We start from the raw sequence: 27,487 nt of genomic DNA, 5'->3' as shown, positions 1-27,487 counted from the left end.
CTGCTTAAAATGAGATTGCTCCATGACCTTTGAGAGATTCGTCATGTCTGCACTGAGTGGAATTCTTCCTCTCCTGGCCCACATTGAGTCTGTAAATAACTAGGCTCCCAAATACTTAATCCATTTCAGCATTGTATTGCCAAATACTTTCTTAAAGCAGATAGTGCAAAGAAAACAGAACTCCAGAAAGAGATATAGATCTCTAACGACAATTACTTCTCCACTTGCTGGTTAAACACAATAAAACAAAAAATTATCAAAATACATCTGAGGTAAGAGCAGAGTGATTCAGATGATGATGCCTAAGACACAGTCATCAACTGTTTTACTTCCTCTTACAGAATTACAAAAGCAATTCTGTGAATTGTAGAGACCAAATTATACACACATACACCCTTCTAACCTATAGTGCCCAGAACTCCATGGAAATAAGAAAATATCCACTTAGTTTCTATTACAATGTTACTTTCTAATCAACAACAATCCAAAGTCCCAAAACTATTCTAGCATTACAGATATTCCTAGTATCTCAAGAACTGCAATGCTACTCTGCCATTGTCCTGGTCTTCCATAACATTCGGTTTCTATAAAGAAAATGATCCCACTTCAAAAAATCAGGTTGAATATAAAAAAGCCTTTCATTAGAATATATATTTATCCAGTGTGTAGCAAATGCCCAGCACACATCAACACCAAGAATAAAGCAGTGAACAAAACAAAGCCCTTGGTCTCATGAGGTTAATATGCTAACTAATGAAGCAGCAGCGAAGTGCACTGGGTTTTAAGAGAAGCAGCCTGGGAAACCCTGAGAACAGGCCACCAGGATGATCTTTGGGATGAAATACAGGTCCAGCAACCAGCCCTCTGTGGACATGTGGCAGTACAGATCTTGAGCATAAGTTTAAGATTAATCAGAAAAAGGAAAGAGCTTGAGAGCAGGGGTGTATATGTATTGAAGTCAAAACTCACCTGGGGAGACAGTGAAGCCAGACACCAAAATGGAAAACACTGAGAGGGAAACAAATTTGGTGGATCAGAGAACATAAGAAGAGTTTTAAGATATGCTGCATTTTTGATGCTCATAAAGCATGTTAGTGGACATATAAAGGAGGCACTGAGCATAAGTGCTCAAGCTGAGGAGTCAGATATAGGCTAGATACACAGACTTGGGAACCAAAAACCCACAGGGTGGGTAAAGTGGAAGAGCCAATGAGGGAGACTGAAGGGGAGTATTCAGGAAAAGAAGGGAATCCAGGAGAGAGCAAGGTCTCAGAAGCTCAGAGACAGGTTGCACAGAGGCACACCTCCTCAGCAGTAGTAATCTCTGTCAAGCAAAAACTGTGAAGTGGTCAATCAAGAACACAAGGAAACACCCCCTGGACTTCACAACTGGGAGAACAGCTTTTCTGAGAGGCTGGCTCTGCATGCCTGGGCCCCAGACTTGCCTTAATGCTTTGCTGTCACCATCTTGAAATTCTTAATAATTTTTGAACAAGGAGCCTCACATTTTCATGCTTAAAATGAGCACTGAACTCTGAACACTATATAGCTAATTTTGCCTTTGAGATCCATTTCAGTGAAGTAAGTAGGGATTATAAAAAGAATATAGTAGTTTGGGGGAGTGAACAGAAGAGAGCCACTTGAGACATATGGTGTGTGGTGGACACACTAGGGTGGCCCACACCAACCTCTCCTGGTATAATCCCTTCCCTCTGGGTGGGGACAGGACCTTGACTCACCTTTAACCCACACAATACAGCGCGATGGGATATCACTCCCATGATTATGTCTTGCTGGAGTCTCTCTCTTGCCAGCTGTGAGGAGCTGCCATGAAGTCGGCAGAGCCCCAGGTGACATGGAAGTGCAAGAGAGACCTCTAGGAACAGAGGACAACTTAATGCAGCTTAATGACTGGCAAGGAAATGAATTCTGCCAACAACCTCAGTGAGCTTAAAAGCAATTCTTCCCCAGTTCAGCCTCTAATGAGACTGCAGCCCCATACACACATGGACTGCAGCCTGAGGACAGCCTGAAGCACAGGACCCAGATAGGCTGTGCCTGGATTCCTGCCCCACAGAAATGGTGAGATAATAAAGGCATGTCACTTTAAGGCACTAAGTTTATGATAACTTGTTATGCAGCAGTATATAAGGTACAAGTCAGAAAGGAAAATATCCTCTTGTGAAGTTTAATCAAAGAGGAGAGAGAAAGTAGTAGCCAAAAGAGGAGGACACCGGGGAAGGGATGGGTTTTGTGGTGTTTGCTCTTTCTATTTTGGTTTTAATATAGGAGAGACTTGAGTATTCACAAATCCTTATGCGACAGAATAACACAATGAACTGGGGGGAGGCGCTAACCAAACACAAAAAGCACAGTGAGCTCACAGGTGCCAGGAGGTATGATGGTTACTCAACAGGTAAGGCCTGGGAAGGAAACCAAAGGCCCTTTGCCTCCTCTCACACGGTCCACAAACAAGCTCACTCTCTCTGTTGATTCAAGCCCAGGTTTCATGACAGAAAATGGGACTTTGCTCTCATACCTCATGGGTGCTTCTACAGTTTCCCATGACAGCCTCAGCTCAGCCCCAACCACAAGCTGGAGCTCATCAAAAACCAGAGCACAGAAACTGGAGCAGAAACCCCCAGCAACTGGGTCCATTTCCTACAGATGCAGTTCCCAGTCAATAAATATTTCTAAATCAGTTTTGTTAGCTACAGAAAGAGAATTCTTTTATCAACTAAAGCTTTCAAAAGTTAAGCCTGTATTACTTCAGCTGGGCATTTGTCTCTGCTACTCAAAATTTAATTTATATATAAATAAATATGAATGTGCCCAAAGCAGATCAGGATCCTATGTTAATTAGCATAGCCCGTATTTTTTTCTCAAGTAAAAACACACTGCAGGAGCACCTGGGTGGCTCAGAGGTTGAGCACCTGCCTTTGGCTCAGATTGTGATCCCAGATCCTGGGATCAAGTCCCACATCAAGCGCCCCACAGGGAGCCTGCTTCTCCCCTCTGCCTTTGTCTCTGCCTCTCTCTGTGTCTCTCATAAATAAATAAATAAAATCTAAAAAAAAAAAAAAAAAAATATATATATATATATATATATATATATATATATATATACTGCAAATGCACCTATCAAAAAAAAGAAAACAAACCAAAAAATTGTGCGGGGGGGGGGATCTGTCCATCTACATCAACTTTACATTGTCACCAAATATTTGTACACGCCTATGCCAGTGAAGAAGCATATAGCAAGGAAAGTCAGACCCACTGTGAAAATTACAGCATGATGAAGGAGAGCATTTGCGTCCCTTTTCTTATCAGATTGGTACTAGCAGAGACTGAAAATACTATTTCCTATTGGACACCCAAGAAACCATCCTTCCTGATCCCAACCAGGGAAGAAGCAGCAAATTAAACTCAGAGCATATCAGAGCGTTTTGTTGTTGCTGCGCACTTGTGTTTTTCACATCCACAGTTACTAGGGAGGAGGTGAAGGCAATGAACCAAACAACTTCAAATCAAGTGCTATTTTGCTAAAATGCAATACTTCAAAATACACATCAGTCCTATAATTTTCATTGGATAGTCACTTTTTTTTTTTTTAACCAGAAGTATGTATCTTCAAAGAAATTGCACAATTTAAACATCAGGATCCCAAACATGGAATAGAGGACAGATAAATACATGGAGATAAAACTTACTGGACACAAAAAAAAGGTATTTTAAAAAGGTAAGCAAAGTACAACTCATCCGGAGTATGCAGAGATGGTTGGGCATCTGAAGAAATCTTAGGGGGTAAAAGTCTATGACTCTAAGAGAGACAGCCTCTTACAGAGCTCTCTCCCTGGCAAAGATATGATATGATGTCCAGAACTATAACAAGAGGTGATTTTTTTTAATTTGGCCTTGTATCATACAGGTCTGCTATTCTGTTAAACACACATATTTAAGTTCATACAGTTTCTAGTCCTTCAGGACTAGATGATTCAATAACCCGTGGGAAGATCTCAAGGTTTATTATTACTTCAGATACACATTCTCTTGTTTATGCTTTACTCATGCTCACTCAAAGCTTTGAAAAATCAACCTCTAGTAAGACAAAGTTGCCCAGGAAATTGACCTATACTTGTCACCTAATTCAAAGCATAAGCAAGAAAAGGTTATTGAGAATGAAGGCTAAATTCTGGATATTTGCAGGCTCCTCACTCAATACAACAGATTTTTAAAAAACACTTGCACTACCAGATAGCAGTAGTACCCTTAGGGGGAAGAAAAGCCCCTCAGACAAGACTTTACCACCACTACCTGTCCCCCTACCAAGAAGCCCTCTTTCTGGAACTCAAAAAAGACAGAATTCAACTTCAAAGGGAGACGCTGTGGCAAATCCAGAGAGCAGGAAAGTTGGCATATCCATCTGCGTGTGCAGATGAATGACCTCATGAGGCATAGAAACAAGAGCAAACAATGCAAAACAAACTGTTCCAACTCTGGTACCAGTTACTGACCTTCCAGACCAATGGAACATGCTATCTCATGCTGAACATCAGCTACTCTGCTAGAAGGCAAATGCCCTCTATACCCGTTCACTGAAATCTAATAACAAAGGCAAGCACTTCCACCTATGAATCAGCGTCCTCTCTGAGTGCTGTGACAATATACATTTATAAACAAGTCAATGCCTGTGCACGGTCCCCAATCCAACATTCATACACCTTAATCATGCTCAAGTCACCTGTCCAACAGCTTATAAATACCCTCTCCAACTACAAGAGGCTGGGGTTTAATACTCATTATAACACCACGGTGATACCTGTAGCACAGATGCTTTAAGATACCTAAAACTTGCACTTCTAAGGATAATAATTCAGGACATGAGGGCCCACTTATGAAATGTGCTCCGAACTTTCTATTTTGGGGGAAGTGTTTAAGATAATGGAAAAACCACAACCAGGGGAAGAAGGGCCTTGCGCCGTCCCAATTCTGTCCAACTACCTGAGTGAAATTCTGGGCTGGGAAGCATCCACCTCTCCAAACCAAAGAAGTTTCCTTTTAGGTCTAGGTTAAGTTATTAGGAAATATCAAATCTAGACCAAGGTGCAGGGTGTGAAAATTACAATTGCAGATGCACACATAAGACATATTTAGTGACACCTGCTCCCACACCAAGCCCAACACATAACAGTGGCACAGAGAGAACCAGCGAGGCTCCATGGACAATCCCGAAAACTGTTTATAAACCATGCTGCTTGGCTCATATCTGATTCACTAGAATTCCTTCCAAGTGCATCACTGTGGACATGAGTCAGTTGATCCTTCCTGTTCCTTCTATCTGCCCCTCCCATCACAAAGGAAACACTGCACACCTCCCCATGTGAAAAGTGTCCTAAGACCTGGTAGATATTTAGGAGTTCAACCCCACTCCACCTGTGAAAACAAGGGTTTAATATAACAGACACGTTTCAAAAAATGGTAATACCTAATACAGCATACATTTCCTATCACATTTTATGTTATAAATGTACTGATTGTGACCCACAGTATAAAACAGAGTTAGATCCATCAAAGGATGGATGTGTGTACAAAATGTGGTACAGACATATGGTGGAATATTATTCAGCCTTTAAAAGGAAGAAAACTCTGACACCTGCTACAACGGACGAACCCCAATGACCATATGCTGAGTGAAATCAGTCAGACACAAAAAGATAAATACCATATGGTTCCACTTACATGAGGTCTATAATACTCGAATTTATAGAGACAGAGGGTCAAACGGGGGTTGCCAGGACTGGGGACAGGAGAGAATAGGGGATTTGTGTTTCAGGAGTACAGAGTTTCCATTTGGGAAATGACAAAGTTCCGGAGATGGATGGTGTGATGGTGGCACAACAATGTGAATGTACGAATGTCAATGAATTGTATGCAGACACTTAGCTGACTGAGCCACCCTGGTGCCCCCTAAGTGCCTATTCTAATCACAAAGTATAAAACGCTTTTGTTCAGGGTGCCTGGGTGGCTCAGTGGTTGAGCATCTGCCTTTGGCTTGGGTCGTGATCCTGGTATCTTAGGATCGAGTCCCACATCAGGCTTCCCAGAGGAAATCTGCTTCTCCCTCTGCCTACGTCTCTGCCTCTCTCTGTGTGTCTCTCTCATGAATAAATACATAAAATCTTTAAAAAGAAATGTTTTTGTTCAGATGGGTGCTAAAAAGGACAGCCTTGTTCACAAACTTTAAGACTATGAAAAATTTTAACAACAAAGGAAACAAAAGAAAAAACACATTTGCTTTCTATTTCTACAGGCGTCTAGGAAAAATTCTGGTACCAAACAGCAGGAAAAGACCCATTTTTTTATATTATGCCCAAAGTTCAGGTTAGTAAATAAACTGATTTTCTAAAACAGAAGATACTTCTTTCATTGCTTATGAAACAGTTACCAATGTGACACGCTAATTTTGAAAACTAATTTATTAGAATGTAAGCTTCTCAAAAGTAGGTTCTGCTATTAAGTATAAACCTAGACCTCCATAGCAACTAGTGTAAACCTTGGAACACAGGAAGGCACAGCATTACTGAGTGAAAGGACTCAAATCCTCTGGAAATAGCAATGTTTAAGAAATTGTATTTTAATATTCAGAAGCTAGTTATCTGTTTCCCCTATTACAGTGCATATTCCTTTGAAAGCCTCCTAACTGCAAAGTAACCAAAACCTTACAACTAGAATAATCCAGATAAAGCCAGAGAAATTCACCTAAAAAACCCTACCCAGATTATTTACCTCCTACCTGACTGGCCACGACCCAAAAGTTGCTTCCCTGAGCTTATCAGCCAAAGAAATGCAAACTACCTAAGTAAACACAGAAATTTTTGTTAGCAGCATTGCCCAAGTAGCAACACACAGAGGTAACAGTCTCAAAACCAAGTTGGCTACTCAAAACCTCTCATTAGGAGATGAAATGGGGATAAAATTGTTTTGTCATCCCCTGGTTCCTCTCAAAGATATGGGGTACCTCAAAATAAGTCCTATGTGCAACTAAATACATAGAATTTAAAAGTTAAGATCACACTACAGAAGGAACAGCAAAAGTATGAACAATGAACAACAGTGTGAACAATATCCCTTATCCATTTGCCCAATCCCAAAAAAGCACATGGAACACATAGCTATTTTCTATTTATTTATTTATTTATTTATTTATTTATTTAAGCTATTTTCTATTTAAAACAAAAACAAAAACAACCTGTTAAAGGCCAAAGGCAGAGGATTATGCCTGGCCTTTAATTCACTGGCCTTTAATTCATTTTAATTTACCAAAAGGAAACGCTAATGTGATCCTCATACTTGGCCTCCCAAGATCCTGACTTTATACCAAGATGGAACTTAAAGTAATGTATTCTGCAGAATTTTCTTCCCAAATATTTTCTTCCTTACTGAGAAGACAAATGATTTTTGTTATACTCCGTGATTAAAACCTCAATAACTCTTATCCTGCATTGCTCGGCAGCATGAGAAGGCATCACATCCAGGGGAAGGACACCTGGGGTTACAGCAAACCAAGAACAAAGCACAGTCCCTGTTGCTGGAAACACTGGTTTCTCAGCCTTTATGTTCTACTGGTGTTGCAAGGGGAGGGCAAGGACAGGAAACAGTGGAGCTCATGACGTAACTGTCCTGCATCTGGCTAAGTGGTAGCAGGACAAACAAAGCAGGGTGAGATGGTACAGGTCAGGGGCTGATTTCCTAAGGGGTGATGGAGAGGCCTCAGAGTATCTGGGATGAGCTTTCCAGAGAGCAGATCTGGAGAGCCCCATAGGCCCTGGGCAAGCGTGTGCTTGGCATGTTTAGGAAAAACAGAAAAGAGGCCAATGTGGCTGGAGCGAGGGAACGAGGAAAGTGGTTGGAAACTAGGTTAGGGGGATGGCAGCAGCCAGACCAGCTTCTGATTCACTCCAACACTTGGAGCAATGGTTGATTCAGGGATCAGAGTTCTACACCTCTGAATGCAGTGGAAATCAACCGGCCTGACAGATGCTCAAAGTGATCCACTGGCCCAGCCTCCTAAGGCCATCTGGGGGGTTCCCAGGACTGTCTCACTTCGGCTTCACCTGTAGGCATCGGCACACGGTGGTATTTGTGAACCAATGCCTTGTTCCTGTAAGAAGACACACAGCAGGGTGCTCAGAATTAATGCTGGAGACTGTGTAGGCTCCTTGCCCTGGCGGATGGTTTCCGACCTGGCATACTGCCCACACACTCTTTGTGACAGCAGCTGAAACTCCAGGTTATGGTGTGTTAGAATAAAACTCCTGTCATCTTCATCCCACCTGTCACAGGTTATCAAAGAGCTGGGGTTTTCTGGGACACCCCCAACCTCAAATACTCTTCCCTATCATCCCCATAAATGCATGCCTTATTCTCAAATTACTCTGGTCATGATTAGAGAACACACAGTGACCACACCTCTAGGAGACAGATAAAAATTCTTCTAAAAACAGTACCAGAATGTTGAGGCTTGCATTATTAACATTCCCATGTTTTTTAACATTTGCCTGAATGCTTACTACATGCAGGCACACTGCTAATGCACTGTTTGTATTTCTGTAAGACTCTATCAAGCCTATACTGTTGTTATTCCTATTTTATGATAAAGCTAGTAAACTAAAGACCCAGAGGGTGGGCCCAAGCAGTCTGATCCCAGAGGATGCCAAATCACACTGCCTCTCTTTAAAGAAATCGTACAGTGAGAATTCACTCATTGACCAAAGTTACCCACATCCTTTTCCATTTAGCTAAAAATGAGAGTCTTGTGTCTTCTTTAAGATCTACAGTCAGTCAAGACTCTTTAGGGAGATATATATAACCTAGAGCTAAAGAAACTACAGAGAAGAATCTACTGCTCATTAATGACGAGTGACATGAAATGCGGAACCACTGTGTGGACCACAGACCTCCACAAACAGGATGCAAGCTCACGTTCCTGGGCACCCACCCACTAGCCACCCTCCTTCTACATTTCCGCATCCTTTCATCTGGGGAAGAGCACAAGCTTGTCGTGTAGTTAGTAAGTTAGTTAGTTAAAACAAGGGGTCACAGGGCAGCCCCAGTGGCTCAGCGGTTTAGCGCTGCCTTCGGCCCAGGGCGTGATCCTGGAGACCTGGGAGCCCCACATCGGGCTCCCTGCGTGGAGCCTGCTTCTCCCTCTGGGTGTGTCTCTGCCTCTCTCTCTCTCTCTCTCTCTCTCTGATGAATAAGTAAATAAAATATTTTTAAAAATAAATAAATAAATAAAACAAGGGGTCACAAAGTTGTGGCCTGACACACCACCCCACCCAAAATTGCAAAGACACGGTACATGGGGGTGGAGGAAGAGGCTCAGCCCCACCAACCTGCACGTTCAGTTGCCAATACCACTGCCACGGAGGAAGGGGGAAAGTTCATAATGGAAGTAAGCGACTGATGCAAAGGGAAGGCAAACACACAAACCTGTACCATCCACTTACCAGGAGGATCATCTCTGTTATCTCAACATGGTTGGGATTCTCTGCAATTATCACAAGGCCAGTTCTTGAGATCTGGGGCCTGGGGACACAGCATCAAGTACAAGACTTTCCCCTAAAAGGATCTGTCAGAGGTGCTGTTGGTGTCAGGGAAAGAGGTGATAGGTTTCAAGACCAGTCCTTAGGAGGGACAGGAAATATGGGACTTAAATGACATAAAACCATATGTAAAAGGATGCCTTTGAAAAGGAACTCCTAGCACTCATGAGATCTCAATGCTGACACACAGTGAGCCTGAAACAAAGGCTGAGTAAGAGGCCACACACATTTCATGCGCTTCATGAACGGCATGACTGAAGTTAGCCTTGGCTTCTACGCAGCCTGAAGCCCATCCATCAGTCTGACCTGGGAACGGCATAGCAGCACATAGGAAGAAGCACTTGGAGGCCACGATTAGGATGACAGGGGCCCCATCCTCAGTTTCGGATCAGAGATGAAAATATGCAACTCGTGATAAGTGACGACAAAGAAACCCGAAGGAGGAAAGCACTTCCCAGCAGCGGCAATGTGCAGTGAGCTCTGCTTTCTCATCCCAGGGCACCCAAAGGCCCGGAGCCTTTCACTCCACTTCATCATAAGTGAAGCTGTCTCAAAACAGGACAGTACACTGCGTGATGCTGGCATCCACATCAAATAGTGCTCAAGGAGCTTCAAGAAAAAACATCCATTCTTCTTCTAGGGAATGAAACTCTTACCAGAATGGACAGAGAACCCACGCCAAGGGGAACAGGAAACACACACAGGATGCCTTATCAACAGCACCAAGATGGCCCCAAGACCTGCTTACCTCACTCACCCCCACCACCCCCTCGGGGCCCCAATTGCCAGGCTGGCAAGACTTCCCAAAGCCCTTCTAATCAGGCTGACCAATAAAAGGAGGCCAAGCATCCTTTCCCTCCTCCCTTCCTCTCACTAGTCCTGCCGCTGAGGTGTTATGTGGAGCTCATGCACTGTGGGGAGCCCCACAGAAACCACAGCCTCCTAAGGAGGTGCAGCCAAAAAGGTGCAATTAGGGTACTGCCAGGTGTGATTGTATTACCAGGTACAGCACTAGTAGTCACTCCTAAAATAGTCGTTGAAAACAAACCCAGAGTGAAAAGAACGCTGAAAAATGTAATGTAGAATGTTCTTCAGAATCTAAATAATAAGCAAAGAGATAGGAGCCAACCTCCCCCAATGAGGCAGGGAGACTTGGGATTCCCAGAGAACCTTATGTCAATCAACCTTTTGATCAAGGATCTTTATTCAAACACACAACAAACACTTATCTGCCACCAAGGATATGTGCCTAGGGAAGCTAAATTATTTGTCAATGATACCAGGTCACTGTGGAATCTGGATGAAGGCTCTACTATTAACTACACATGACATAAAAGACATAAACAAAGCTTAAACCAGACAAACAAATCATCCCTATGTAAGGGGTACCTGGTGGGCTGCTCTACTGCCATTAACCACTGACCCTGGACCCCTCAACGAGCAGTCAGTTCCTGCATTTACAGGAGCCCAAGACCCACAAATGAACCAGGCAACAATCCTTACTCAGCATCCCTGCCAAGTAACTCTTGGTTACTGGTGACCTAGTGACCTGATTTTCTTCTCTGGCTGAGATTCCCGACTCACTCACCACATCCTCCTCACTTACACTCCCATGCTGGACCACTGAAATTCTACCTTCTCTGCATAACATGTCTTTGTTTCTAAAAACCTTGCCTGTTCACACATTTTAAACCTCTCTTCACATTGGCCATTGGTATGGGCTGGATGTTTCTATCTCCCCAAAATTCTGACGTTGAAGCCCTAATGCCCAATATGATGGTACCTGGAGGTGAGGCCTTTGGGAGGTGAATGGGATTAGTGTCCTTGGAAGAAGAGACACAAGAGAGATGACTTCTCTCTCTCTGCCAAGTAAAGATATAGCAGGACCGCCATCTGCAAACCATGAAGGGGGCACTCATCAGACACCAAATCTGTCAGCATCTTGATCTCGGCCTTCCAGCTACCACAATTGTGAGAAATAAATGTCTGCTGTCTATGCCACCCCATCTATGGTACATGTGACAGCCCCTGGGCTGACAAAGACAGCATATCCATACCTTTGGGTTCAGTTTTCTTTCTTCCAGCCAATGTTCTCTCTTCTACTCTCCCAGGGTGGGCCCCTCACCTAGAGCTTCTTAACCCAACTCTCTTCTCTACCACGATTTATAAAACTGACTCAGCACTTCAGGTACAGAAGGTCCACTAGGACGATACAGGTGAATAGGGCACTCACCCCAAACCTCAGGGAGACTCTGAGTCCAATGGAACTGAACGGTTTTATTCCACCGGGTGGATGAAAACAGTCCTGTATAATGTCACATCCAGATACCAGCTTGAGGAGAGCAGGCAAAGTAAGAACGCTAACATCTCTTAGCACCTACATGCAGGCACAGAGCCAGGGGCTTCACCTGCATTACCTGCCTGAAATTCCCATGGTAGAAATGAGAAAACTGGAGCTCACAAAGGTAAAAGAACTTACCACACACCACCAAGTCTACCTAAAATAAGGCACATGCTCTTTCTAATTTGCCAGGGTTGGAATGAATACTAACCAACACTTTAAAAAGCCTTGCAGGGGGGTGCCTGGGTGGCTCAGTTGGTTAAGCATCTGCCTTCAGCTCTGGTCATGATCCCAGGGTCCTGGGATTGAGCCCTGCATTGGGTTCCCTGCTCAGTGGGGAGCCTGCCTCTCCCTTTCCCTCTGCTGTTTCCCCAGCTATGCTCTCTGGCTCACTCTTCCTCTCTCTCTCAAATAAATAAAATCTTTAAAAAAATAAAAATAAAAAGGCTTGCAGGGAAAGGTAATGTGAAGGGCATTCTTCCACAATCATAGAAAGAACTCACACATTTGTTCTTAGAACTATATTCTCACACACTTATTTACAAAAATACGCTCATATATTTATTTAGAAAGAAATTATATATGTATTTACTTGTAGGAAGTTGCCTGCACTACAAGTCAAAATGTGAACAGACGAGAGTTCACAAAGATAGTTCTCCTACATTCGAATGAGTCCCTAGGCTTTCGCAGTGTTTCAAGTAACTACGCTTAATGTTTTTAAGACATTAGTCAAAACAAGAGCTAAGAATGCACACATCCCCCCCAAAAGGGCAGTTTTTTACGATGACAGAATTGTGTGAGTTGCTTTTCTTCTAACATTCTTTTTCTGCCATAAAATTGTCACCATCATCCCAGTATCTAGGAAGTTTCGATCTTGGGTTTTTGTTTCTATTCCTCAGCAGTGGCAACAGGCAACAGGTGCAGTAGGCAGGGTGACTCAAGGTGGGTGACACGAAGGAACCTGTATTGACTCAGGGATGGAGGAAAGAGAATTCAAGTCCTATGCACACACTCAGGAGCTGTGAGATGCTGGTCTAGTCGGCACTCCCGGGCTTCTGCTTCCCAGCCAGAGCTCCACATCATGAGGCCTCATCTCCCAGTCAATCCCACAACAACAAGGGCTTACGACCGGGGTGACTACACTTCCAAGAAACAGAGGGTATGTGTTTAAAGGAGATTAGGGAGTGAATCATCCATGAGTAAAAACTCATTTACCTCCATTTAGAGAGTCGTGTTCATCAACAAGAGGTTCGTAGAGGGAACATCTAATGTTTTACAGTTCTCCTGAAGAGGCTATAAATAGGAGTGTATGAAGTCAGGCAGCTACGGCTGACTTAAGGCTCACTGAGAACCACATGCATGCAACATGTTCCAGACTCTATTTGTAAGCTGGTTTGTTTCTAGCAAAAATGGAAAAAAAAAAAAACAAAAAACAAAAAACAAAAAAAAAACAGCCTTGTACATCCAATCATTACAGATTTCAGCTGTACAAATCAAACAGGAAGCTCATGAAAAATGCAATTTAGAAGCATTTAAATCAAACAAAACCCCCCAAAAAGACCTATTTTGGGCATATATATGGACAGCTGCAAAGCCAACTGTGTTTTTGTTTAACCGCAAATTGTTTAAAGCGACCAGCGGAGCACAGTACGAGAGACATCCAAGTGGACATTTCCCTGGACGTTACCAAGGTCTCCACGTTTCCCCTCCCTATGGACTCACATAACACAGACCAACCAGTCTAATAAATGCGTCTGCGACACCCACACCATGCTCTGTGGGGACAGCGTGGACAGAGAAAGAGGGGAGTCTTACAGTCAGAAGCAGCAAGAGGCCAGTGCTCAGAAAACCAACACCAAACACAATCTCCCGTGTCTAGTGGGCTGACTACTCACCAGCACTGCCTTCTGCCCACCACCCCTCGCACAATGATCCCCACAAGAAGAGTCGCTTTTGATGAGATCTGTGCCACAGGACTCCTAGGGTGTAACTGAAGACAAGAAACAAAGAGGAGGAACAGGAGAGGAGAAAACTTCTGCTTTTCAGACCCCACCTCCAGCCAGTGCCTCAGGGATGTTTCCCAGCGCTAAAAGATGAGGGGCAACTGGTTTTAATTATCAAAGGAATTATACCTTTACAGCTTTGGGTGGGCACAGGGTATTGATCAAAAGAAAAAAGCCCTCCATTCACACCTACCCAGACCTCTTCTAAGAGTCCTGAACCATCTACCACCTAAGAGCTCCACATACTAAGGAGCCAAGTAGAACCACTTGTTAAATAAGCAAAGCAATTATTTAAATACTGATTATGGCAAGTGCTTCGTTTTCCACTGACCATATTTACAATAAATTAGAGCTTATAGATTTTTAATATAGATCTTTAGAGTAAATGGAAGGCTCTAGAGCAGTAATGTTATGGGCCACAAGGAATAGAGCATTACTTGAGTGAATAATAATAAAGTTTAAAAAATAATAAAAAGGAAGAAATGAGGAAAAGAAAGAAGGGGTGAAGAGAAGGGCAATGCCCTAGGGTGGATAAGCGTGCATTGTCTGTAGCGAGTGTATGGAATTCTAGTGATCTTGGATCAGTTACTGAAGGTCTGTATATACCAATGTCCTCTTTGGCAAAAGACAATTGTGGGATGGATGAGGATCCAAAAAATGATGCACATAAAACATTCAGCATGTGTGCAAGAAATTAAGTATTAGCGACCATCATTCTGGACTGAGTTCAGTTCCAACTCCACCACTAATTAGCTGTGTGGTCTGAGGCAAGCTAGTCGCCATGTCTGAATGTTGGCTTATTCACAAAATAAATGAGTCTCGGTTAGATGATCTCTGTGGCTTCTCCAAGCTCAAATCCTCTCTGACAACGTGATGTGCTTTACCAGGTCAAACGTCTTTATGCTTCTAGTACCCACACCTTTCTTTTGGGATTTATTGGTCCCAGCCATGACTGGATACCAAAGGTGTGGTCACAAACACAACTCCCCCCCTCTCCAAAAAAAAACAACAACAACAAACACAACTCCCCCCCCAAAAAACAACAACAACAACAACAACAAACACAACTCCCCATTGTGTGACTGTGCTTATGGGAATCCTGTTTTGTGATGATCCCTCTCACAAGTGGTTTCCAGGAACACACGGTGGCAAAAGGAAGGCCTGCCTGTGCTAGGAGGAATCAATAGATTTCCATTCCTGTGGCTTTCAAATGTTGGGGCTGTCCCCAAATCAGGATGTGGTGTAATGTGTCCTGGTGTGGCTTGGGAGTGAAGGAGCGTGTATGTAAATTAAATTCATTTGCTGTAACCACCCTTCTTCATAAAAGGAGCTCTCAATTACTTCCTGCTGAAAACACTGCAAGAACCTATCCTTTCTAAGCTTAACAATGAAGTCGAAAAGCAGCCACTAAAAGTCCATTTCTCTTAAATCTGGGTGGAACAGCAACTATTTCAGATTTATCATTTTCCCCTCACTGTTTTAAACTCCTCAGTGACACCTCTTCTAAGGAAAGACAGGGCTTTAACGTCCTTACGAAGCAGGAGATTTAAAATGATTACTGAAAAGGATAATCTGTCATGGTGCGCACCATCACACAGGATTCTGTCTCATAAACCCACACCATAATCTCTTAATTTAGGTGGTGGCCAGGTACCCACATTATGTAAACATAGGGCAGATCTTAATGCTGCTGCTAAGCAAGACTACAATACAATTAACCTGACAGAGTAACACTCGTTAAAAAAAAAAAAAAAAAACTACAAATGGTAATCAGCTGTACTGACAGGAAGTATCCGAGATACCTGGAGGAAACCAGACCAATCTTTACTTCTCTATGAGTCATCTGGATGTCCCTAGGCTGCATCAACACCACTGGTATTCCCTGACCCCTGGCCCGTTTCAATTCCGCCTCACTCTCCCTAACCATGTCCATGAAGAAAGAAGAATCAACAACCTGTCCTGAAATCCTTAGTTTGGGTAACAGTCCCCAGGGGATGTTAGCAGACATCAGGGGAGAGGAGGATAAGAAATTCACGATGAAAGGATTAAGAGGCCACCCTGTGAACTCAGTGACCTGCCTCGGTATCACCCCAAGGGAGGTACCCAGACATTCTTCTCAGATGATGCAACGTGAAGTACTCACCACCACCACTAACAGATGGATCTCACCCAAACAACTGGACCTGGATCTCATCAAGCTTTAGGGTTAACTTCCAGTTTACAGACATTACAGACACTGGTGGAACAGGTTGAAACCAGCTGCCAAGTCCAGAATGTGGGCCACTTTCCAAGACAACTGACCTGATTCTTCAACAAATCAACAGCTCTGGAGAAAAGGGTGGGGGAAGAAGAGCTGCTCCAGAGTTTAAAAGCTTCGGGAGGTGTAATAATCAGACTGCAAGTCTGGACTCTATCCTGGTGCCAGTTTGAAAAAAACTTACTGTAAAAGACCTTTTTAAGCTACTAGGCATGAGGTCAACCCCGGGCAGGTGGAAGTTCTACAGACCCCTGCCCTCCCCTAGACCTTGCCGTCTGATGCTCTGGAACTGTGTGTTCAGCCACTCCACAATGAAAGGGCAGGGCCCATAGGGAGACCAGGGCACCGATGGCTGGGCCTCACCAAGCCCCATGCGGAAAGGGGAGACTCGCAGGTAAGATTCGGAAGATTCACAGTTGGTGGAACAAGAGGCAGTTAGTTCCTGGGGTTACCTAGGGAGGAAATGGACAGGTTCCTCTACGAACAAGTTTTGCCAATAGGTTTCCAGCAGCCCCAAGCTCCATCTGAAACCCATCATGTAAAAAGCATAAAATTACTGCTCTGAGCAGGAAAACCAGCATCTGAAACAAGCAAGTTACCTGTGCGATGGGAGAAAACACACAAGCAACACCCAAGTGGCAACTTCACGTTTGCTTTCTTCAGCTGTTCTCCACTCCTGCCTCTACTCCTCAGAGAGTTTGGTTGAGTTTCCTTTTGTTTCTCATCTATTTTCAAATCTATCTAATGGAGGCAGAACATACATAATGCAAATGGCACACATTTCACACCATTTCCATCACTTTTCACTTGCTGTAATTTTAGTTTTATTTGATTTGTCTTTGTCTTTTTATTTGATTTGTCTTTGTAGCGTTCCCCTTTCCCTAAGGCTAAAGAGCCAGCCAGAAGCCAGCCTGGGATGGACAAAGAAACAGGTTGGGGCCTGTTTCCAACTTCCAAGCTCTGCACACTGGTGGCCTCGGCAGCCGAAATGTGCCGTCCAGCCAGGGTACAAACAGTAAATGTGAACAGACGGCGATGGCAAGTGAAGATACGGCTTCTTCACCACACCTTCTGAGTCTCTAACTCCGCCCCCAAATCTGACTTTCCCAGAGTTTCTAGCTCAAGTTCTAGGGCTTTTAACCTGCTGCTGCTGCCCAAACTGTCCCAATGGCTGCGGAACAGGGTTTCTCTCCTTTCACAGGTTTCAAAGACCTGCCATTTTACTGGTCAATCTTCTTTTAAAACACAGCGGACTCCCCCATGGTTCTAACTGTATAGAGACTTTTTAAAGATTTGAAGGAAATCTTTTTAGATCAAAATGCAAAACTGTTCATTTGTTTCACTCTTCAAACCAGGTATTCTAAAATAAAGAGTGGCCTTTTTGTTTGCTATTTTGAACTAGTAAACTGGGTCCATAATTAAAAAATCCCTAAAAATGAAAGATGTACTACACCTACAGAGTTAGCTTAGCAATGCTGTAATTCCGTTTTAGAAAGTCAGGAAGCTGGGAGGCCAGTAAAAAGTGTCTCACCAGAAACCAAAGTGTAAAGTTAGTCCTATTCCTAAGAGGCTATTACTCATGAGGGTAAAATTATATAACCAGCTCTTATCAAGCTACTTAATAATCTTTAAAAAAAAAAAAAAGGTAAATAGAAAAACACACAGGAGGTGTTTAAAATGCTTTGAAAATGTTCAGAATATTGGGGATACACAAAGAATTCCTCTTCAATAGGGAATACAAAATCCTCCAATATGGATTATATGTGAATAGAAAAAAAAACACTGTTTGAATACAGAATTGTTACAAAGAGGGGAAAAACGTATTAATGTATAATATAATTATATAAACATCTTGAAAAATGCATCATGCCTAATTAAATTCCATCCATTAATAAGGCAGTAGCCTGGGGATAGTTTGTACAAAAATGGCATTTCTGGTAAATATAATATTTAAAACACTACTCAAATATACAAGCACTGTCTTATGACATAATTATGTGTTTTTAATTTGGCACCATCCAAACATGAGACCTAAAAGAAAGCGACTTCACAAACAAATCGTGTTAAGATGCTATAATTTCCATATGGTAATGCCAAAGTAAAAATGCAGTACAAATATTCTCCTTAAAACTATGATTTTGGATTTACCTGGCAAGTGCATTACTCCCATTGGGATCCCAAACTCCTTCTAAAGTTGGGAAGTCAAACGTGTTATCCACACAGGGAATACAGACATGGTCCTGAGAGAGAAGGCCCAAGTGTGATACCAGCTCTCACCATAACCTTGGACAAGTTTTTAAATCTCTTTGTCCTGGGCAGCCCGGGTGGCTGAGCGGCTTAGCGCTGCCTTCAGCCCAGGGCGTGATCCTGGAGACCCGAGATCGAGTCCCACGTCGGACTCCCTGCATGGAGCCTGCTTCTCCCTCTGCCTATGACTCTGCCTCTCTCTCTCTCTTTCTCTCTCTCTCATGAATAAATAAATAAAATCTTTTAAAAAAAATCTCTTTATCCTTTAGTGTCTCATCTGTCAAACATTAGTAATGCTACCTGCCTCAAAGCATCACTTGGAAGATCACAGAAGACAATGAATACCACCACGCCTGGCATAAGAGTAAACGCTCGGTAAATGCCAGCTATTACTATTTTTAATCATCATCTTTAAGACCCATCTCAGTGGAAATCATTCTTATCAATACAGAGCACCTCTTTCTGACAAAGGCAAAAACACATGCCTCAAAAGCAAGATGCATGGAGCAACAGTGGGTGAACTGCAAAGACAAAGCCAGACAAAAAGGCCACGTGTGTACAATTCTCTGTGGATGAAATGTCTAGAAAAAGCAACATTCTAGAGACAGAAGAAAGATGCGTGGTTGCCTAAGACTGCGGATGGCAACTGGAATGGACTGCAAAATCTGGGTGACAGTCATTTAACTGCATAATCTACTGAGCGCTATAGAGTGGCACACTTTACGATGGGCAAGGTGTATGAATGTAAATTAAACCTCAATAAAGCCACACTAATCTAAAAAAGAGAGGTTTCCAAAGCCTTGGCACAGGCATTTTCATACCTCTCCATGAAAATAGCAAATTCAGATATTTTACCAAGGACAGCAGAAATAGTGGAGAATGCAAGTTTGGGCAAGGATCAGACTTGGATCCCAATCCTAATCCAGCTTTGCTCATTTCAGGGCAAACTCTTCACTTCTCTGGGCATCAGCTTCTGTATCTGTGAAACGGGAATGGGAATCCTAACAATATGACTCTCAAAGGCTGCTGTGGGCATTACATCATCCTCCCCTTACCCCTCTCCAGGGTTTCCCAGATCAATAAATGGCGCCACCCTTCATGAAGTCGTTGAGGCTAAAAGTGCCATGTCATATCTGACTCCGTTCCCTCTCAAATATTAGCTCCAATCCATTAGCAAGTTCTGATGGCTCCATCTTCAAACTCTATCAGGTACCCAACCAGTTCCCACCAGTTCTTTCCCAGTCATCACAACATCCCCAGGGACTCACAAAAGCCGCCTACTGGTTGGTCTCTGGACTTACATTCTGGCCCCTCTGCAGGTACCACTGCACTCCATCCCAAAGGGGTGTATGTTGAACTCAAGGCCAAGCTCTATCATTCCCTGTGCAGTCCCTCCCATGACTGACTAGACCATGGCCTCCAGGCCCCACACAATCCGGTGTCCACTCGGACTTCAGCTCATGTCCCACCACACACCCACAACTGGCTCCATCCACCTGGGCCTTCTTGCCATTCCCCAAAAGCAAGTTCCTCCCACTTCTGGGCTGTTATTTGTACAGAGAGATGGGGGCGAGGCTCATCCGTTCCTCCCTTAAGATCTCAAATTCTCCTCCGAGATGGGCCTTGCCCTATTAAAACCACCACTTCCTGCCCTGCTAGACTCTAGCCCCTTCGCCTGATTGGTTTCTTCATTGCATCGCTGTTCCCTAGAATCACATACTGTCTTCCTGCTATAGTGAAAACTCCATGTAGGCAAGGATTTTGACAGTCCTGCCCACTGTCCTCGTCACATACCCGGAGTCTGGCACAGAGCCTGGCATAGAGGAAATTTCATGGAAGAGGAAACTTAAATACTTTCTGAATGAAGAGATCTCATAAAGCACTTAGCCTGCCAGGTAGGAAATCCTCCAGAATTGTAAGTTAGTAACAATGTGTAATAAATAATAACACATTTATTGTTATTTTATTTCACAAAAGAATATGGAAGCCCTCCTAGGTTAACATGCTAATAATCCAGGTAGAACTCTAAGTATGCCACTTTGGTACTCAAGATGCCTTCATCCCATGAGCACAGAGGAACATGTTCTCACTCTGGCAGGAACATAAAGGATGATGCAACTGATTTTCACCATCCTTCTCTGCCTCCTCTGCCTTCAAAGATCCACCCCTGTCCTAACGGGGTGGCCCGGGTGCCACAGAACCACAGGGGAGTCCCTCAAATGACAACTTAGAGTTATGAGGCCCTCCACCAGCTATAAAGCATGCGAGCTTCACCTCACCCTCAAGACAGCTCTATGAGGTAGGCAAGGGTGATTGATTTACCTCCAGTTTACAGATGAGAAAGTAGAAAAACAGAAATAAATGACCCACTCAAAAATCATACTACTAAGAAGCTTGCATTTAGGATTCTTAAAAATTTTAAAACCTAGGTGTCTCTCTCTCTCTGTCCCCCCACACACTATATTACTCTGTGCATCCATTAAAAACAGCAAGAAAAATAAAGACCACAGCTTTAGCTATTTTAAATGACATTAAGTTATAAGGGAAATGAATATTGTAAAGTCTTTCTACATATACATATCCACAATGACATTCTTAACTTCCTGGAAATTTGAATTCATCCACATGAGACATTCATAAGTAACTTCTGATTATTTACACTACAGGAAGTTTATTTTTTATTTATTTTTTATTCTTTTAGATTCTATTTATTTATTCATGAGAGACATAGAGAGGCAGAGACATAGGCAGAGGGAGAAACAGGCTCCCTACAGGGAGCCTGATGTGGGACTCGATCCCAGAACCCTGGGATCACACCCTGAGTTGAAGGCAGACACTCAACCACTGAGTCACCCAGGCGTCCCTAACACCGCAGTTTATAATAGAACTGTCGTTTCATAAGCTCATTAGCATGCAACAGGCCCAGGTACCTGAAAAACTTGGATAAAATGTGAGTTTTCATCTTACCTTTCATGGAGTATGCTCCATGCAGCGCCCCATAGGTGCTCCAGGGCAACCCAAGTGGGCATTGACAACAAAGAGGATAATCAAGAACGCTCCAAACCACATGCACCTACGACCAGCCAGGAAGCAGACAGCTGGTCCATAACCTGCATTTTCTCAATCCTGTTTTTGGAGGAGACTTCACAACACATACTCACCCCAGAAGGCTACGTAGGCTAGGCATCCCCTCTATTTAAGACTTGTGGGCCTAACTCATGATACAGAAGCGTAAGCAGGAAAAAGCACTGTGTACAGCCCAGAGGCCTCTGTTGTTTCATGGCCTCTAAAGGTGGGGGAAGGGTGCTTTTTTTTTAATAGGCGTATCCTTTTACACCGCAGAACCCCAAGACTTTGGGGTGTAGGTGGAACATGACTGTCACTAGACCATGCCTCCCTCCCACCTCCCCACCTAGCACCACCACAGAGCAGACTATGGCCGTGCTTCACAAATGCTTGGTGCCCACTGCTTCCCCTCCACTGAAATCTTTGGTAACACAGCTAACGCGGTCACCTAGTGCTAAAGCAAATTTCTTCCTTTTTCTTTTTTTTCGTTTTTTTCCTTCTTTACTTCCTTTTTCTGAACCTCTCCCCTTCGTTCTCCTGCCCACAGTTCACCAGACTTTGAAAAACATGAAGTTAGAATTCCCACAACTTCCCCCACAAACCCCATCTTATCTTCTCATCTGTCCAGAACGTCTGGTGGGCACACCTGTAGCCAGCTACCCCCATCCTCCCGGATGACACCAGCCCTCGGCTCCTGGGAAGACTTCGGAACAGCTCAGGACCAAAAGGCCCCACCACAACTGGTTTCCAAGGGCCATCAGCTGTGACGTCTATGTCCAGCAAGAACACAAGAATAATACCAGAGTTTCTCTCTCTCCTGGATTCCACACTACAGACTGCCCCAACCTCGAGGCAGCCACACTTGAGACAAAAATGAACAGTCCTCTTCCTGTGTTCAGCTACGCCCCTGCCACCAGACTCTTAAACTGATCAGCCCTGAGCAAATGACACTCATTTCCCTCCCACGCCTCTCCCGGGCTTCACCTTTGAATCAGAAACCCGACCCCTTAGCTTTAGCTGTGATTTACATCATACTCTCAGATACCTTAATTCACAGCCCTTACCATGACTGTCAGTAAACAACTTTTTAAGAAATTTTCTAAAAGATTTTGTTTATGGGGGGGGGGGGCATAAGCAGGTGGCAATGGGGAGGGCAGAAGGAGAGGGAGAAACAGATTCCCCCACTGAGCAGGGGAGCCTAACCCAGGGCTCAATCCCAGGACCCCAAGCTCATGACCTGAGCTAAAGGCAGAGGCTTCACTGACCCAGGAGCCGCAGTCATTAAACAACTTTTGTGTCATTTTGTGCAGTTCTTTAAATACTGTCCACACCTACCCTGCCATGAGGACATGAACCCCCCCATCAGTCTTGTCAACTGCAATACACCCCATGCTAGGCCAATCCCCGGGCACAGAAGAGGCTCTATGTGAATGTCTGTTAAATGAAGGAGTGAATGAAAAGCAAAAGCTCCCCCACCAGTCTTAGAAACAGCCGCTATTTACAATGGCTAAATGGCAACCTACATCAGCTTGCCAAATTATTTATTTTATTGATGCGAAATGAAATAAATAATATCAGGTGGGTAAAAGCTCCAATTCCTTTTCAGCTGAGTTCCCTAAATATTGAGCATAAGGAAAAATTCAGATAGATAAGGCCCAGCACTTTCAGCACTAGGAACGAAAAAGGGAGAAAAATGACTTGCCTTCACAAAGGAAAAGCAAAAATAGGCCAAGATAAGACAAGGAAATTATACAAGAAAATGAAGCCTCATCAGGACATCCCAGCACTACATGGGCTGTGCACACAGACTTCTCGTCAGCACCAAAGCTTCCCCAAAACACACGCCCAAAATGAGTTGCAAAAATGGGCCAGTGCCCACAGCTACTTTCTCCAGACTCACTCCCCAACATATATGGGGACTTCTACCAATGCCTGAAATCTAGAGCTTACTGAACCAAATGTCCTGACCCATTTTATTTATTTTTTTTAATTTTTATTTATTTATGATAGTCACACAGAGAGAGAGAGAGAGAGAGGCAGAGACACAGGCAGAGAGAGGGAGAAGCAGGCTCCATGCACCGGGAGCCCGATGTGGGATTCGATCCCGGGTCTCCAGGATCGCGCCCTGGGCCAAAGACAAGCGCCAAACCACTGCGCCACCCAGGGATCCCTCCTGACCCATTTTAAAAAACATTCTGCACACAGAATCCTGGAGAGAAGAAAGTGCAGACAAGACATCATGAATAACACGAAAGCCACATTACTAATCTACTGGGGTCCCTCTTTTCAGAGAAAAATCCTCCACCCCGCAACCACTCCCAAAGAAAATCAGTGTAAATCTTTTCCACCTTTACTTGTGACATTTTAAACAATTAAGAAAACAAAGATAAGGATAAGAATATCCAGCCTACCACAGCTGAGGAAGAGGATTTCTCATAGAACTTCTCTAAAACACAAACCAGGTCTACTTTTAAACACCTGAAGAATGGATTCTGCGGTCCATCGGGGCAAGAGGCTGGCCATAACAAACAGCCATAGCCAAGTCCATGACACTGGGCCACTCCCAAACTTTTCTCTCCTCCCCACGAAGCAACATTATAGAAAAAAGGCAAAGCTACTCAACTCTGACCTCTATTCCAGGTGGGCTTACGTTGCTTACACTGTTGTCCAAGGCCACAGGACGGTTGAAAATTAATATCTAAAAATTCTGATGTTTTTCGAGTTTCTTTTGACTTTTGCATGTGGCAGGATCCCCTTGTTTCTGAAGGAACACTGATCATTACAGCCCACTACATACTTTGCACCATATACTTCACATGCTGACTTAGAAGTGTCTACTGCATGGCAAAAGCTCCCTGTATGCATGTACGCAGATTAAGGAGCCTCAAGTCAGGAACAGGAACGAAGATTGCACCTAATAGAATAAGGCCACAACTTCCTTCTTGTAAATTCTAACTTCGAAGAGTATTGCATCATCCTCATGATCAATCTACTTCCAGTTGTCTCCAAGACCTCTACACTTAGCACGGAGTAATGAAGATGTCCAAAAATTTTACAAGTGGAAACTGGAGAAATGAAATGTCCGAAGATTTTACAAGTGGAAAATAAACATAGGTAATAACAAAAGCATTCAATGACAAATCTATGGTTGAATAATGTGTTGTTTTCTGGCTTTTTTTTTTTTTTTAACAGAACACAGGCACTTGAAACCACTCACTACTCAGGGAAATTTTTTTTTTTTAAATGTTTGGAAGTAAACATGTTATCTGGCTATCAAATCTCTGTCATTCCGTGTTCTACAAAAAGGGTGCCTTTCCATCACATATTTCTCATAAATCACAGAATTTTACTTTTTAAATATTTTAAAAGCTGAAATATTTCTTTTCTTAAAAAATGATCAATCTAAAACTCCTGAATTCGAAAGAACAGTCCCTAAAACTTTTCTGTCGGTTCATTCTTCCAAATTAAGTGGAAAGTACCTGGTTTTTTTTCCTATTTCTTCCCTTCTCCCTTTTGTGCAGGTAGTTATTTGTTAGGCTATAAGAAAATACTATTCAGGGATCCCTGGGTGGCGCAGCGGTTTGGCGCCTGCCTTTGGCCCAGGGCGCGATCCTGGAGACCCGGGATCGAATCCCACGTCGGCTCCCGGTGCATGGAGCCTGCTTCTCCCTCTGCCTGTGTCTCTGCCTCTCTCTCTCTCTCTCTGTGACTATCATGGATAAATAAATAAAAATTAAAAAAAAAAGAAAATACTATTCAGACAAGTTGTTGGTATTAATCCTATGTGAAAAGTGGCAAACCACTTCTGTAGACTATGGTTATTAGATGTATTTCAGTCTGATGTGAATGGTAAAGACTAAGAATCTGTAACTCCTTCCTTTATTCACACACACACACTCTCTCTCTCCCTCACACAATCACACTGTGGCTGCCAAGCCATGAATCAGGCTAAGATGCCTTCAACCTCTGGGTGTGTTTGGGTGGTAGACATAAGTGACCTTCTTTTCCGTGTTCTTTTCAATTTCATAATATACATACATAATTCTATAATTAAAAGTTTTAAACCCTAAACTACGAACACTAAGGAATCTCCAGACAGGCACCCCAAATACTATGTCAACTTGAAGCTCCTTGGACAGCTAACATCTCCAAAGTAATGGCCCGGGGAACATGGTCAAAGAAGAAAACATACCTGTAAGCAAGAAATCCTCAAGGTAAAGAAGGTAAAGTCTAACAAGCCTCACTTCATTTTTCTGTTATTTCCCTTAAATATCACACTCATTCTAATCAAATAACTTTGCTCTACTGATTTTTTTTTCTTTTTCTTTTCTTTTTTTTTTTGAGGAAGGAAGGGTATGGTGTATTGCCTCAGAGATTAACATCTGCAATTTATCGTCTCTAACAGGATTGCTTTTCACATTTCAGAAGGGGCTGTTACCATGCCCGAGGCAGCATGTCAAAACTTGGCCATACGCAGCCGTGCCATCCCCAAGGGACCCGAAGGGAGAAATTAACGGGAACCCAATTTTCAGGACTTCTTGGGCTGCAGACGCCACCCAATATGCTGGGGTGACTGCAAGGGAAGGGAGCGTAAAGCAGTCAAAAATGGAAAAGTTACTACTTGCAGACTGTTGGGCAACAGGGCGCCGGTCACCGTTAAAGCGGCGGGGCAAGCCCCCCGCGGCCCCTCCTTTGTCTGGCCAGGCCCCGGCTCGCGGCGGCCCCGCAGCCGGCTGCGACCCCCCCGGGCGCGCCCGCAAAGCGCGGGGCCGACGGGGCGCCGGGGCTCGGCATCTGGCCGCGCATCCCGCCGCAGGCAGGCAGGCAGGCAGGCGGGCGAGCGGGCGGGCGGGCGGGCGGGCAGGGTCTCTCCATTTTCAGGGCCGACGAGGCAACAATAAGCCGAGCTGAGCGGCCGCCGGGGCTCCCCTTCCTCGCGGCGCCCCCCGCCCCCCCGCGCCCCTCGGGCCGGGGGCCACGCGCCGGCCCCGCCCCGCCCCGGCCCCGCCCCCGGGCCCCCCGCGGGCTCCCGCACGCCCGTCGCCCGTCGCCCGTCTCCCGGCGCCCGGCGCGTGTCCGTCCTCCGGCGCACGCAGGGGCCCCCGCCCCACCGCCCACGCCGCGCGGGCGCCGGCCGCCGTCTCCGCCCGGGGTCCCTCGGGCCGGGGGTCGGGGCTGCGCGCTCTCCCCGGGGCGGGCACCCGCCTCCCGAGCTCCCAGTCTTTGTGTGCAAAGTAAGTGCGGGCGGCGAACCTACCTCGGCGCGCTCACAAAGGCGCGCGGCTCCCTCCCCGGCGCTCGCTGCGGGCGGCCGCGGCGGCGCCCAGCGGCCCGGCTTCTCAGGGCGGCCCCGAGGCGGCGCGGGCGGCGGCTCCGACTGCGGCGCGGCCCGTCCGGCGCAGGGCGGCTCTTTCACACCCCGCGGCCCCGCGCGTCCGAATTAAGCGGCGGGGCGGGGCGGGGCGGGGGCGGGGCGGGGCGGGGGCGGGGCGTGCGGCGGAAGCCCCGCCCCGGCCCCGCCCCGCCGCGCTGGCTGCGGGCTCGGCGCTCGGGACTCGCGGCGGCCCCGAGGGGAGCGCGCCCCCGGCCCCGCGGGACCTCGGAGAAAGTCCGAGGATTCGGTTCCGAGAGGTTTCCCTTCTGCTGTTTGGGTCCGGTTGGCTTCAGGCACTTGCAAAGAAGAGAGGCAATGTTGGAAGGAAAAAAAACCCTAAGTGTCACCAGATGAGAGAGAGAAATGGGGACTGGAAGGTGGCGGGAGTAGGGTCAGGAAGCCCACAGTGAAAGGCCTTTCTCTCCCTCCCTCTCCTCCCCCGTCTCCGTCTCTGTCTCTCTCACGTGCTGGGCTGGTGGGTGTCCGGCCTCCATCCCCAATCCATGCTTGTGAGGCTTAGCGAGGCTGTCCCCGTTGAAATCCTGAAAATACGTCACAGGAGAAAACTCAAAAGGAATCAGGGAGGAAGAGGAA

The 27,487-nt window shown here is 44.9% G+C and overlaps 1 protein-coding gene across 1 annotated transcript in view; it reads right to left on the bottom strand.

The window, feature by feature from the left end:
- Positions 1-26,917, bottom strand: part of FAM107B (family with sequence similarity 107 member B) — a 71,600-nt gene extending 44,683 nt beyond the window's left edge. Inside the window, exon 1 of the mRNA XM_072749466.1 lies at positions 26,777-26,917. The gene's annotated coding sequence lies outside the window, so the exon portion shown is untranslated. The remainder of the gene's footprint in view (positions 1-26,776) is intronic.
- Positions 26,918-27,487: the final 570 nt, after the last annotated feature.

The sequence above is a fragment of the Vulpes vulpes genome, chromosome 2, assembly GCF_048418805.1.
Source record: "Vulpes vulpes isolate BD-2025 chromosome 2, VulVul3, whole genome shotgun sequence".
NCBI classification, from domain to species: domain Eukaryota; kingdom Metazoa; phylum Chordata; class Mammalia; order Carnivora; family Canidae; genus Vulpes; species Vulpes vulpes.
Note: the sequence above shows the minus strand (reverse complement) of the source record. Positions and strands in the feature narration are given on the sequence as shown.